The following is a 14,090-nucleotide window of genomic DNA, read 5'->3' as shown; positions in this document are numbered from 1 at the left end:
CTCCCTTCAGGCTTGTTAAAGTCACTTCTGCATCCTCACAGAAAGTCTGCACAACCATACAGTACAGCCAAGAGATCCCCAACATGTTAACTAGGTAAACCAAGGTCGCCAGGAGTTGATTGTCACAGTAACAATCTCCGAGGATTTGCTGGGCCCAGGGAAGGACAAGAAGCCAGCGAGTTTCTAAAAGCAGCTTTCCTTTGATTCAACAGGGAATAGGGAGGCCCAAGTGGGCAGATTGCTCGAGGTCAGGAGTTCAAAACCAGCCTGAGCAAGAGCAAGACCCCGTCTCTACTATAAAAATAGAAAGAAATTAATTGGCCAACTAATATATATATTTAAAAAATTAGCCAGGCATGGTAGTGCATGCCTGTAGTCCCAGCTACTCGGGAGGCTGAGTCAGGAGGATCGCATGAGACCAGGAGTTTGAGGTTGCTGTGAGCTAGGCTGATGCCACGGCACTCACTCTAGCCTGGGCAACAAAGTGAGACTCTGTCTCAAAAAAAAAAAAAAAACAGGGAATAGGATGCTTTACAGATCAGAGGAGAGTAGTTAGGAGGGGCAAAGGAGTAAAAGGATTAGAATAAGGGAGGGTATAGGGAATAGGTTCTGCGGTTTTTCAGTAGGACAAGTCGTTGCAAAATAAGAAAAGTTTCTCTTCTGAATTTTCTTGTAAAAATTTTTTTTTTTTAAAAAAGAGAAGTTTACTGAATGCAGGGATTTCACAATAGGAAAGGGTTTTGATGAAGTTAGCTTTCCCCTACCCCTCGATTCCTTGGTCCTTGACCCATCTTAGGTCAGGAACACCTATTGCCTTAATTATCCTAAAGGGATTTCCCCCCTATTATTATTATTATTATTTTGAGACAGAGTCTTGCTCTGTTGCCCGGGCTAGAGTGCCATGGTGTCAGCCCAGCTCACAGCAACCTCTAACTCCTGGGCTCAAGCGATCCTCCTGCCTCAGCCTCCCAAGTAGCTGGGAGTACAGGCATGTGCCACTATGCCCAGCTAATTTTTTCTATATATTTTTAGTTGTCCAGCTAATTTATTTCTATTTTTAGTAGAGCCAGTTTCTCACTGTTGCTCAGGCTGGTCTCGAACTCCTGACCTTGAATGATCTTCCCGTCTTGGCCTCCCAGAGTGCTAGGATTACAGGCATGAGCCACCTCGCCCAGCCAAAACATTATCTTTAATTTAAAAAAAATGGCCAGGCATGGTGGCTCATGCCTGTAATTTTAACACTTTGGGATGTCCAGGAGGGAGGATCACTTGAGGCCAGGAGTTGGTGTACAGCATGAGCAAGAGCAAGACTCCATCTCTACCAAAAATAGAAAAAATTAGCCAAGTTTGGTGGCACATGCCTGAAGTCCGGGCTACTCGGGAGGCTGAGGTAGGAGGATTTTTTGAGCCTAGGAGTTCAAGGTTGCAGTGAGATATGATTGCACCTGTGCACTCCAGCCTGGGAGACAGAGTAAGACCCTGTCTCAAAACAGAAAAGAAAGGGAAAACTACAGAGTTAATATATGCTATGAAGGAAAGTGATTTTCTGGTGAAGTTCCAGGTGACAAGCCTCATACCTCATATACCTAATCTCTGGAAGAGGTAAGGGCTTGTTCTTTTCTTTTCTTTTCTTTTCTTTTCTCTTTTTCTTTTTCTCTTTCTTTCTTTCTTTCTTTCTTTCTTTCTTTCTTTCTTTCTTTCTTTCTTTCTTTCTTTCTTTCTTTCTTTCTTTCTTTCTTTCTTTTTTTCTTTTTTTTTTTGTAGAGACTAGTCTCACGGTATTGCCCAGGTTGGTCTCAAACTCCTGGCCTCAAGTGATTCTCCTGCCTTACCTTTCCACAGTACTGGTATTATGGGCACGAGCCACTGCACCATTTCTAACAGAAAGAACAGAGAGTTGTTCAAACATTTAATACTGTGCCTTGGAGGGGGGGAAATGGGCACTTATTGAAACCTTAAAATCTGTACCCCCATAATATGCCGAAATAAAAAAAAAAAATACTGTGCCTGGCATCACAGTCAGTGGGTTGTCCATGGTTTTGCAGCTTAATGATAATACTAACATTTGTTGACCTCTTATGTGCCAGGCACAGAGCTAAATCTTTGAATATATTATTTAACACAGTTTTTAAAAACTCTTATGAAGTAGATGGTTATCACACCCATTTTACAGATGAGAAAACTGAAGCTCAGAGCAGTTAAATAATTAAGGTTTTAGTACTATTTTGGTAGGCATATATTTGAACAGAGAAAAGCTGGTTCTAAAACCATGTTCTTACCTGTAATCCACGCCTCTAGTTTGCTGTACAGCCTCTTGTGCATCCCAGTCCTATGTGAAGGATCCTATACCAGTGCCAGATATTCTATAAGGACTATGAGGAGGAAAAATGTGTGATATGTTTGGTTCATGGGGGTAGTTTGCTCCTCTTTCTGTGATTGTGGATTTTGACGAATTTTAACAATAAGACATTGATTTAGAAGATGGCTGATTCGTAGCTCTCCAGCCCGTTGGGTAACTATGCTGTGGGGGGAAGACTACTGACAGGATCTGAGACATTAGTTTTTGTAGTGACTTTGATTTAATCAGTGAAAGACCTCTGGCAAGTCCCTGTGCCCTCTCTGGATGGACTACAGCTGCCACGTCTGGAAAGGGGAGAGGTTCAGACCACAGCTTTCTAGAGCTCTACCTAGCTTTAAAATTCTATAGCTCGTCCAAATGCAGTGGTGTTTACATCTAATTCATCACAGCCAGTTACAGATGTCCTTGTTCCTCCTTCATTCACATTTGACTAGTCTTTATTTATTTATTTTTTTTTTACGCTTCTGTGAAAAGTTGGATTGACTAGTCTTTAAAAAATAAAATAGAATAAAACAAAATTCTATGATCACTGCTGCTCTTTTTGCTTCTGTCTCCCCTTCACTTGGAAAACTGTTTCTGGGCCAGGCATGGTGGCTCATGCCTGTAATCCTAGCATTCTGGGAGGACAAGGTGGGAGCATTGCTTGAGCTCAGGGATTCCAGACCATCCTGAGCAAGAGTGAGACACCTGCTCCGTGTCTACCAAAGGTAGAAAAAATAAAATAAAATAGCCAGGCATTGTGGCACATGCCTGCAGTCCCGGCTACTTGGGAGGCTGAGGCAGGAGGATTACTTGAGCCCAAGAGTTTGAGATTGCAGTAAGCTATGATGATGCCACTGCACTCTACTCAGGGTGACAGAGTGAGACTTTGTCTCAACAACAACCAAAGTAAAACAAGGAAACTGAACAACCCTCCTCACAACCACCCCTCCCAATTTTTAAAAAAAGAAAAACTGTTTCTCAACATTTAAGAGCCAATCAAATGGAAAAAAATATGCTTATGTTTCTCTCTCTCATCATATACCCATGTATATATGATTACAAACTATTTATTAAATATATAGAGAGAAGTGACTGGAAAGGAATACATCAAAATGTAACCAGTGGCTGTTTTGACTTAATAGGGCTTTTTCAGTGACTCCATATTTTCTAGGTGTTCTAAAACGTGTGAGAGTTATGTTATACTGGGGAAAATATTGTAAAGGACAAAAATCAAAGTCTTCTCCTCGTGAAGCCTTCCCTGATAGCCCCAGGTGGAGTTGGACACTTCCTCCTTGCTGCCCTCATTGACTCTGGTCACAACCATATTGTAACATATCAGTTTAACTCACCAGACGTGCTGTCCAAGGCAGTGTTTGTCCCGTTTATTTTATTTCCTTAGCACCTAGCATTCAAACAGTGCACTCAAACAGTGTTTACTGAATGGAATAAATGTTTGTGAAAATGCAAGATGCAAATATGAATGGGCTGTGTCAAAGGGCAATGCAGGATTAAATGTCATATAAGAGACATACACTGGTCGGGCGCAGTGGCTCACGCCTGTAATCCTAGCTCTCTGGGAGGCCGAGGTGGGCGGATTGCTCGAGGTCAGGAGTTCGAAACCAGCCTGAGCAAGAGCGAGACCCCCGTCTCTACTATAAATAGAAAGAAATTAATTGGCCAACTAATATATATATAGAGAAAAAATTAGCCGGGCATGGTGGCGCATGCCTGTAGTCCCAGCTACTCGGGCGGCTGAGGCAGAAGGATTGCTTGAGCCCAGTAGTTTGAGGTTGCTGTGAGCTAGGCTGACGCCACGGCACTCACTCTAGCCTAGGCAACAAAGTGAGACTCTGTCTCAAAAAAAAAAAAAAAAAAAAAAAAAAAAGAGACATATACTGAGAAGGAAATGATCCCTGGGAATTGGTGGAATGTGAGGTCAAGGAGAAGAAAGGATGTTGAGTTAGGCCTTAATTCATTCATGCATTGAAGAAATGACAGGTAGGGTTTGGTGTGAATAAAAGTATGGCAGGTAGGAAATGTAAGAAAATTTTTTAACCTTTTTTTTATTATGGTAAAATATATGTAACATAAAATTTACTATTTTAACAATTTTTAAATGTGCAGTTCAGTGTCATTAATTACATTCACATTGTTACACAACCATCACCACTAGCACATATTTAAAAAAAACAAGCCAGGCGCAGTGGCTCACGCCTGTAATCCTAGCACTCTGGGAGGCTGAGGCGGGCGGATTGCTCGAGGTCAGGAGTTCGAAACCAGCCTGAGCAAGAGCGAGACCCCGTCTCTACTATAAATAGAAAGAAATTAATTGGCCAACTAATATATATATAAAATTAGCCGGGCATGGTGACGCATGCCTGTAGTCCCAGCTACTCAGGAGGCTGAGGCAGCAGGATCACTTGAGCCCAGGAGTTTGAGGTTGCTGTGAGCTAGGCTGACGCCACGGCATTCACTCTAGCCTGGGCAACAAGCGAGACTCTGTCTCAAAAAAATAAAATAAAATAAAAATAAAAATAAATAAATAAATAAATAAATAAAATAAAAATAAAAATAAAAAACCATTAGTGTCACTAAAGTTGGTATTCAACACCCCACTGCTAAATTTGACTGGCTTTAAAAAAAAAAAAAAAAGAAATCCTAGCACTCTGGGAGGCCGAGGCGAGCAGATTGCTCCAGGTCAGGAGTTCGAATCCAGCCTGAGCAAGAGCGAGACCCCCGTCTCTACTATAAATAGAAAGAAATTAATTGGCCAACTAATATATATAGAGAGAAAAAATTAGCCGGGCATGGTGGCACATGCTTGTAGTCCCAGCTACTTGGGAGGCTGAGGCACTAGGATTGCTTGAGCCCAGGAGTTGGAGGTTGCTGTGAGCTAGGCTGACGCCACGGCACTCACTCTAGCTTGGGCAACAAAGTGAGACTCTGTCTCAAAAAAAAAAATCTTTGAGGGATTGATTTCATGGGACAGAGAATTCAAATCAAGAAACAGGGAAGAGAATGGAGATAAAACTGGAAAAGTACTTTGTGCCCAGATTATGAAACACCTTGAAAGTAAACCTAGGTAGCTAATATAGAGGGACCAGATGATATGGAAATTGGAACTGCTACACTCTTTTGGAAACTAATTTATGTGGTATGATTACAGGATATCTGGCAATATCCTGTAAAATTAAACATGAATACATCCTCTCCTAAAGAAATAAAAACACAACCCAATACATAATGATATATATGTAAGAATGTTTATTGCAGCATTATTTACAATGGCAAAAAAATAACATTATCTATCAATAGGGAAAGAGTTCATTAAATTATCGTACATCCAGACTGTGAGATAATATGCAACTAATAAAAAGGAATGTTAGATCTATATGTAATTAACCTGAAGAAATAGCAATGGCATGTTAATTGACAAAAGTAACTTGCAGAGTAATTTATGTGGTATGATTCCATTTTTTCACTTAAGAAAATGTAAAACCATAATCATGAATAACTATGTTTGTAAATTTTTCTATTCTATTCATTCATTCAATAAATATTTATTGAATGCCAACCTTGGCCAGGCATGGAAGCTCAGGCCTGTAATCCTAGCACTCTGGAAGGCCGAGGCAGGAGGATCACTTGAGCTCAAGAGTTTGAGACCAGCCTGAGCAAGAGCAAGAGCCCGTCTCTACTATAAATAGAAAGAAATTAATTGGCCAACTAATATATATAGAAAAAATTAGCCAGGCATGGTGGCGCATGCCTGTAGTCCCAGCTACTCCGGAGGCTGAGGCAGGAGGATTGCTTGAGCCCAGGAGTTTGAGGTACTATGAGCTAAGCTGACACCACAGCACTCTAGCCTAAGCAACAGAGTAAGATTCTGTCTCAAAAAAAAAAAAAAGTATTACTATAGGGTGAGATAGAAAGAGTGGATTCTTAAATAGTTTTTCTTTATATACATTAGTATTTTTTTTACTTTAAATAGTTTTTCTTTATATATGTTAGTATTTTTTTAACTTTCTTACAACAAGCATGTGTTTACAGTTTAAAAACTTATAAAGAGTTGGATGTGGTGGCACGCCCATAGTCCCAGCAACTAGGGAGGCTGAGGCGAGAAGATTGCTTGAGGCCAGGAGTTAGAGCACTCTGGTCATGCCTGTAAGTCATTGCACTCCAGTCTGCACACCTTAGAGAGACCACATCTCTAAAAACAAAACACAACATACAAAAACCTTATAAAGAAGCCAGGCACTGTGGCTCACACCTGTAATCCTAGAGCTTTGGGAGGCCGAGGTGGGAGGACTGCTTAAGGCTAGGAGTTCAAGACCAGCCTGGGCAAAAGCAAGACTCAGTCTCTACAAAAATACAAAAATTAGTTGGGCGTGGTGGCATGTGCCTGTAGTCCCAGGTACTTGGGAGGCTGAGGCAGGATGATCCTGTGAGCCCAGCAGTTTAAGGTTGCAGTGAGCTGTGATGAGGCTACTGCACTCTAGCCCAGGTGACAGAGCAAGACATTATCTCTATCAAACAAACAAAAGAAATCTTATAAAGAAAAAAGTGAATGTCAAAATGGGGATAAAATAAGGATTAAATAAGATAACATGTGAAAATATGTGTGAACTGTTAAATGCCCTACTATTGATATAATCTTATAAATAAGTGGACACCATTGAACCCTTCTGACAAAGGGTGTGAAATTATGAAAACAATTTTTTATGACAAGAAAAATTATTTATGAGATGATATACCATTAAACCTGTCAATTAAAATAATAAATTAAAAATAATCATAACTATATAGTATAATCTCAAATTTTAACATGCATAGAAAAATGACCAGAAGGAAATATGTCAAATGTGAAGAATGGTGTGCTGCTTATAGGGAGCAGGATCATTGAGTAATTTAATTTGATTCTCTAGTTTCTCTGTTCTTTTTTAACGTTTAAATGTTCTACAGAGAATATTATTTAGGGCACAAGCTAGGAATAAAAATTTCCTTAAAATAAGTGGGACAGGACTTCAAAAGAAGGCTCTGGTCTGTGTGCTTCTTTGAAGATCTCACATTGTCTGTGCAGTACTTCAGGGAGGACAAGGCAATTTCAGTAACTTATTATCAAGACCCCATTACTTTAATACATCATGGAAGTCATAGATCAACAACCTCAAGCCACTAAACATCAAGAAGTTCCTGAGGTGCCAGGTGCGATGGCTCACATCTGTAATCCTAGCACTCTGGGAGGCCTAGGCAGGAGGATCGCTTGAGCTCAGGAGTTCAAGACTGATAAGCAACAGTGAGACCCGGTCTCTACTAAAAAATAGAAAAACTAGCCAGGCATTGTGGCACACGTCTGTAGTCCCAGCTACTTGGGCGGCTGAGGCAAGAGGATCACTATAGCCCAGGAATTTGAGGTTGCTGTGAGCTTAGCCCAGGTGACAGAGTGAGACTTTCTTAACAACAATAGAAAACAAAGTGCATTTAATACACCAAACCTACTGAACATCATAGCTTAGCCTAGACTACCTTAAATGTATTCACAACAATTAAATTAACATACAATTGGGCAAAATCATCTAACACAAAGCCTATTTTATAATAAGTGTTGAATATCTCACAAGGTCTCACTTTTGCTGAGGCTGGTCTCAAACTGCTGACCTCAAAGCAATCCTCCTGCATCAGCCTCCCAAAATGCTAGGATTACAGGCATGAACCAGCATGCTGACCGGAAACATTTTTTTCTTTTTTTTGAGACAGAGTCTCCTCTGTTGCCCAGGCTAGAGTGTCGTGGCATCAGCCTAGCTCACAGCAACCTCAAACTCCTGGGCTCAAGCAATCCTCCTGCCTCAGCCTCCCAAGTAGCTGAGACTACAGGCATGTGCCACCATGCCCGGCTAATTTTTTCTATATATTTTAGCTGGTCAATTAATTTATTTCTGTTTTTTTAGTAGAGATGGGGTCTTGCTCTTGCACAGGCTGGTTTCAAGCTCCTGACCTCGGCTGGGCATGGTGGCTCACATCTGTAATCCTAGCACTCTGGGAGGCCGAGGCCAGTGGATCACTCAAGGTCAGGAGTGAAACCCTGTTTCTACTAAAAATGGAAAGAAATTAATTGGTCAACTAAAAATACATAGAGGCCGGGCGCGGTGGCTCACGCCTGTAATCCTAGCTCTTGGGAGGCCGAGGCGGGCGGATTGCTCAAGGTCAGGAGTTCAAAACCAGCCTGAGCAAGAGCGAGACCCTGTCTCTACTATAAATAGAAAGAAATTAATTGGCCAACTGATATATATATGTAAAAAATTAGCTGGGCATGGTGGCACATGCCTGTAGTCCCAGCTACGTGGGAGGCTGAGGCAGGAGGATCGCTTGAGCCCAGGAGTTTGAGGTTGCTGTGAGCTAGGCTGACGCCACGGCACTCACTCTAGCCTGGGCAACAAAGCGAGACGCTGTCTCAAAAAAAAAAAAAAAAAAAAATACATAGAAAAAATTAGCCAGGCATGGTGGCACATGCCTGTAGTCCCAGCTACTCGGGAGGCTGAGGCACTAGGATTGCTTGAGCCCAGGAGTTGGAGGTTGCTGTGAGCTAGGCTGATGCATGGCACTCTAGCTGGGGCAACAGAGTGAGACTCTTATCTAAAAAACAAAAACAAAAAAAAACTCCTGGCCTCCAGTGATCCTCCCGCCTCGGCCTCCCAGAGTGCTAGAATTACAGGCCAGAGCCACCACGCCTGCCCCGAAACAATCTTTCTTTTCTTTTCTTTTCTTTTCTTTTCTTTTCTTTTCTTTTCTTTTCTTTTCTTTTCTTTTCTTTTCTTTTCTTTTCTCTCTTCTCTTCTCTTCTCTTCTCTTTCTTTTCTTTTCTTTTCTTCCTTCCTTCCTCTCTTCCCTTTCTTCCCTTTCTCTCCTCTTCTGTCTTTCTTTTTCCTTTCTTTCCTTTCTTGATAGAGTCTCACTCCGTTGCCCGGGCTAGAGTGCTGTGGCATCAGCCTAGCTCACAGCAAGCTCAAACTCTTGGACTCAAGCAATCCTTCTGCCTCAGCCTCCCAAGTAGCTGGGACTACAGGCATGAGTCACCATGCCTGGCTAATTTTTTCTATTTTTGTTAGAGACAGGGTCTCGCTCTTGCTCAGGCTGGTTTCAAACTCCTTACCTTAAGTAATCCTCCCACTTCAGCCACCCAGAGTGCTAGAATTACAGGCGTGAGCCACCGCACCCAGCCTGGAAACAATTTTTTAAATTGAGGTGAAATACATGTGAAAAATGAACAATCTTAAAGTGTACAATTCACTGGTGTTACATATATTAACAATGTTGTACAACCACCACCTCGCTCTAGTTTCAAAACATTTTCATCGCCCTTTGAGAAAACCTGGTACCCATAACGTAGTCACTCCCTATTTTCCCCTCCTCCCAGCTCTGGCAACCACTAATCTGCTTTTTGTCTCTATGGATATTTAAAATAAATAGAATCTTACAATATGTATGCATTTTTGTCTGGCTTCTTTCACTTATCATAATGTTTTCAAGGTTTATCTATTTTTTCAGCATGTATCAGTACTTCATTCCTTTGCATGGCTGAATAATATTTCACTGCTGGATATGTACTGTTTTGTTTATCCATTCATTCGTTGCTGGACAGCCATTTGGGTTGTTTCTGCCTTTTTTTTTTTTTTTTTTTTTTGAGACAGAGTCTCACTTTGTTGCCCAGGCTAGAGTGAGTGCCGTGGCGTCAGCCTAGCTCACAGCAACCTCAAACTCCTGGGCTCAAGCGATCCTCCTGCCTCAGCCTCCCGAGTAGCTGGGACTACAGGCATGCGCCACCATGCCCGGCTAATTTTTTATATATATATCAGTTGGCCAATTAATTTCTTTCTATTTATAGTAGAGACGGGGTCTCGCTCTTGCTCAGGCTGGTTTTGAACTCCTGACCTTGAGCAATCCGCCCACCTCGGCCTCCCAAGAGCTAGGATTACAGGCGTGAGCCACAGCGCCCGGCCTGTTTCTGCCTTTTGACTATTGTGAACAACACTGCTATGAACATTCATGTAACAAATATTTTCAATTTTGGAGTGGAATTGTTGGGACATGATTCTATTTTTTACCTTTTTGAGGAACCGCCAAACTACTTTCCATAGTGGCTACCCCATTTTACATTTCCAACAGCAACACATGAAGTTTGATTTCTCCACATCCTCACCAACACTCGTTATTTTCTGAGTTTTTTGTTTTTGTATTTTTTTAACAACCATCCTAGTGGGTATGAAGTGGTGTCTCATTGTGGTTTTAATTTGCATTTCCCTGATGACTAATGATTTGAACATCTTTTCATATGCTTGCAGTCTATTTGCATATCTTCTTTGGAGAAATGTCTATTCAAGTCCTTCATCCATTTTTAGATTGGGTTGTTTGTCTTTTTGTTGTTGAGTTGTAAGTGTTCTTTATATATTCTGGATACTAGACCCTTATCAGATACATGAATTGGAAATATTTTTTCCTATTTTGTAGGTTGTATGGAAGCAATTTTAAGATGATTAATTTGACAGCTGTGTGTGCAAGAAGGATTGGAAGAAGGATGGAAAGCAGAAAGATCAACTGGGAAGCCATTGCAGTTTTTCAGGTTACAATGAACACAAAGTAGTAACAGTGAGGAAAATGTCCCCAAAAGATGTTCACCACAAGCGAAATTAGGAAAAGTCAAAATGAGATCAGCCATGTGTAGAAGTAGCAAATGATCTGGTATAGTGTCAGGAAAACATAATTCTATCAATATATCTAAAGTTCTAGCAACCTAATCACTTAAAGTAAAATGGCTGGAGCCCTAACACAATCCAACTCTAACCCAATCAATTATAATAAAATGGCTGAAGGGAATATAAACAGAATCAATTATATTAACTTGGCTAGAGCTGAAACCCAATCAATTGAATTGAACTTTGTCTTCATAGAAGGGGGAGTAGGGAGGTAGTCTACAAAGAATTCCTCCCCCTGCAAAAATTGTCAATATCTCTCTGGTGACATTTACGGGAGAGGATTACCTGTTTGGCCAATATGAATGAACATCTTACATCGTTATAAAGGAGGTGGATGCTATTCTATTAGTCATTAAAATTATCTAACTAATTCCATTTGTTCACTAAGTGATCTTCTTTCTAATTATCATATTTGACTTTCAAAGTAGTCAATGATTATGATTAGCCAATAGAATTGTCTAGACCACTGTAAGTTTTATGCAGTAATATGTAAATCAACCATGTGGCTTATACATTATGCTCTTCTAAGTTTGGGCAGCATAAGTCAGTTCTCCTAAGATGAATTAATTGACCAAAATTGAACTTCTGGGCATTCAAGCCAAGGCTTAGATCTTCTTAGAGAAAAAAATCAGCAATGTTTCCATCATTGCCACTCTAATATCAACCCACTTTAGAAGGAGCCTTATTTCAAGTGCTCAGAGAGACAGTGAGAGGAATCTTTTGCGGTTTTGTTTTCCATTCTAGAGTGAAACCAGAGACTCAGAAAAGCAATTTAAATAGTCTAGGACCACACGGTTCACCTAGATTAGGCTCTAGACACTAACTCCCAGCCCAGGGCTTACTCTGACTCTTGCTACAGCAATCATAGATTGCTTCTATTCCAGCCACTGCAGAATGGGAAGCAGCACAAACAGTGGCCAGCACAGTGGAGTAGGCAGCTACAGCTGTTGACCTGCAGATGTGGGCAAGTTCCTCCACAAGATGACTCGTGAGGACTCCCTGCGTCTTTGGTTCTCAGTGGGACATTCTCTGGGAATAAAGCAGGTCTTGGGGAGACAGTGGAAGAGTGGCACTTTTCTGACCTAACAACAGTCTGTCTGGCTTTGTCTCTGAGGTATAGGAGGTGTCTCTCCAACATACAACTACAATAAAACTTAAGACCATGCAGAGAAAGATTCCTGGAGTTATATAGCTGCTGCTTTTATCCAAGGGAAAGGATTGGGAGTGCTTTCTGGATGAACTCTTTAGACCTTGAGATCCACCCCTACCTCTGAATTACTTCATCAACCTTTCCTCAGGACTGCATCAGACATAGCCAACTGCAGAGAGAGCAACATCACTGTGGGGCAGAATTGAATATTAGTTGTGCCTTCAGAGAAATCTAATCTGTTTGTCCCTTTACAGAACTGTGACAGAGGTCTTCATTAGAAAGAGGGATACTTCTTTCATCTTAATTATGTAGAAGGCCAAGCATGTGGGAATAGATTTAAATAAGCTGGTAGGGCCGGGCATGGTGGCTCACGCCTGTAATCCCAGCACTCTGGGAGGCCGAGACGCTTGAGGTGGATCGCTTGAGGACAGGAGTTCGAAACCAGCCTGAGCAAGAGACCTGGGCAAGAGCAAGACCTCCGTCTCTACTAAAAATAGAAAGAAAGTAATTGACCAACTAAAAATATATATACAAAAAATTAACCGGGCATGGTGGCACATGTCTATAGTCCCAGCTACTCGGGAGGCTGAGGCAGTAGGATCACTTGAGCCCAGGAGATCGAGGTTGCTGTGAGCTAGGACGCCATGGCAATCACTCTAGCCTGGGCAACAAAGTGAGACTCTGTCTCAAAAAAAAAAAAAAGCTGGTGGATTTGGTATTGGAAAAATAAGGCAGTCTCATCTAATTGCATCTATTTTATTAATGAAACATAAGGCAAGGTCATCTGCTAAGAGCAAAGGTGGTATTGGAGATTTTAGAAGAGAGAAGGTGTGAAACAGTCATTGCACAGAGTAGAAAAGAGAATTTACTTGGGAAATATAGAATTATTTGGGAGTGTTGAGTTTTGGGGGCACAAATTTAAAGTGATACTATCAGCAAGATTCTGAGATTTTCTCCATCAGTATTTAGCTCTGCCCAGGTATAGATGTGGAGAAGCTTAATTGCTAGATTTAACTAGAACTTTTTTTTCCAGGAAAGTTTGATGGAGGGGAAGGGGGCAAGGAAGTCAACAATATCTGCAAGTTTATAGCTCTGGATATGAAGGGGAGTTATGGATTATTTAAAAAATAAAATAAAAAGGCCAGGCATGGTGGCTCATGCCTGTAATCCTGGCACTTTGGGAAGCTGAGGTGGGTGGATTGCTTGAGGCCAGGAGTTTGAGACCAGCCTGGGCAACACAGTGAGACCTCGTCTCTACAAAAAAAAAAAAATTAAAAAATTAGTTGGGGCCGGGCATGGTGGCTCATGCCTGTAATCCTAGCATTCAGGGAGGCAGAGGTGGGAGGACCACTTGAGCCTCAGCAAGAGCAAGACCCTGTCTCTACTAAAATTAGAAAGAAATTAGCTGGGTGTGGTGCATGCCTGTAGTCCCAGCTACTCGGGAGGCTGAAGCAGGAGGATTGCTTAAGCCCAGGAGTTTGAGGTTGCTGTGAGCTAGGCTGATGTCACGGCACTCTAGCCCAGGCAACAGAGCAAGACTCTGTCTCAAAAAACAAAAAAACCCAAATTTTTTGGGCATGATGATGCACACCTGCAGTCCCAGCTAGAGATCACTTGAGCCCGGGAGTTGGAGGTTATAATGGGCTATGATGACGCCACTGCACTCTAGCCTGGGTAACAGAGGGAAACTCTGTCTCAAAAAATAAAACAAATAAAAAAATAAACAGATAGTACCAATGGTTGAGAGATCTTTGTGGGAGGAGGGCTATTAGGGTGACAGGAAGGATGTTAGGGTAGGAAGATGGGTAATAGGATATGAGAAGGAAAGAGAGAAGATAGTAAACAGGAGGTG

The sequence above is a fragment of the Microcebus murinus genome, chromosome 10, assembly GCF_040939455.1.
Source record: "Microcebus murinus isolate Inina chromosome 10, M.murinus_Inina_mat1.0, whole genome shotgun sequence".
Classification (NCBI taxonomy): Eukaryota; Metazoa; Chordata; class Mammalia; order Primates; family Cheirogaleidae; genus Microcebus; species Microcebus murinus.
The sequence above is the reverse complement of the archived record's forward strand: the minus strand, read 5'-3'. Positions refer to the sequence as shown.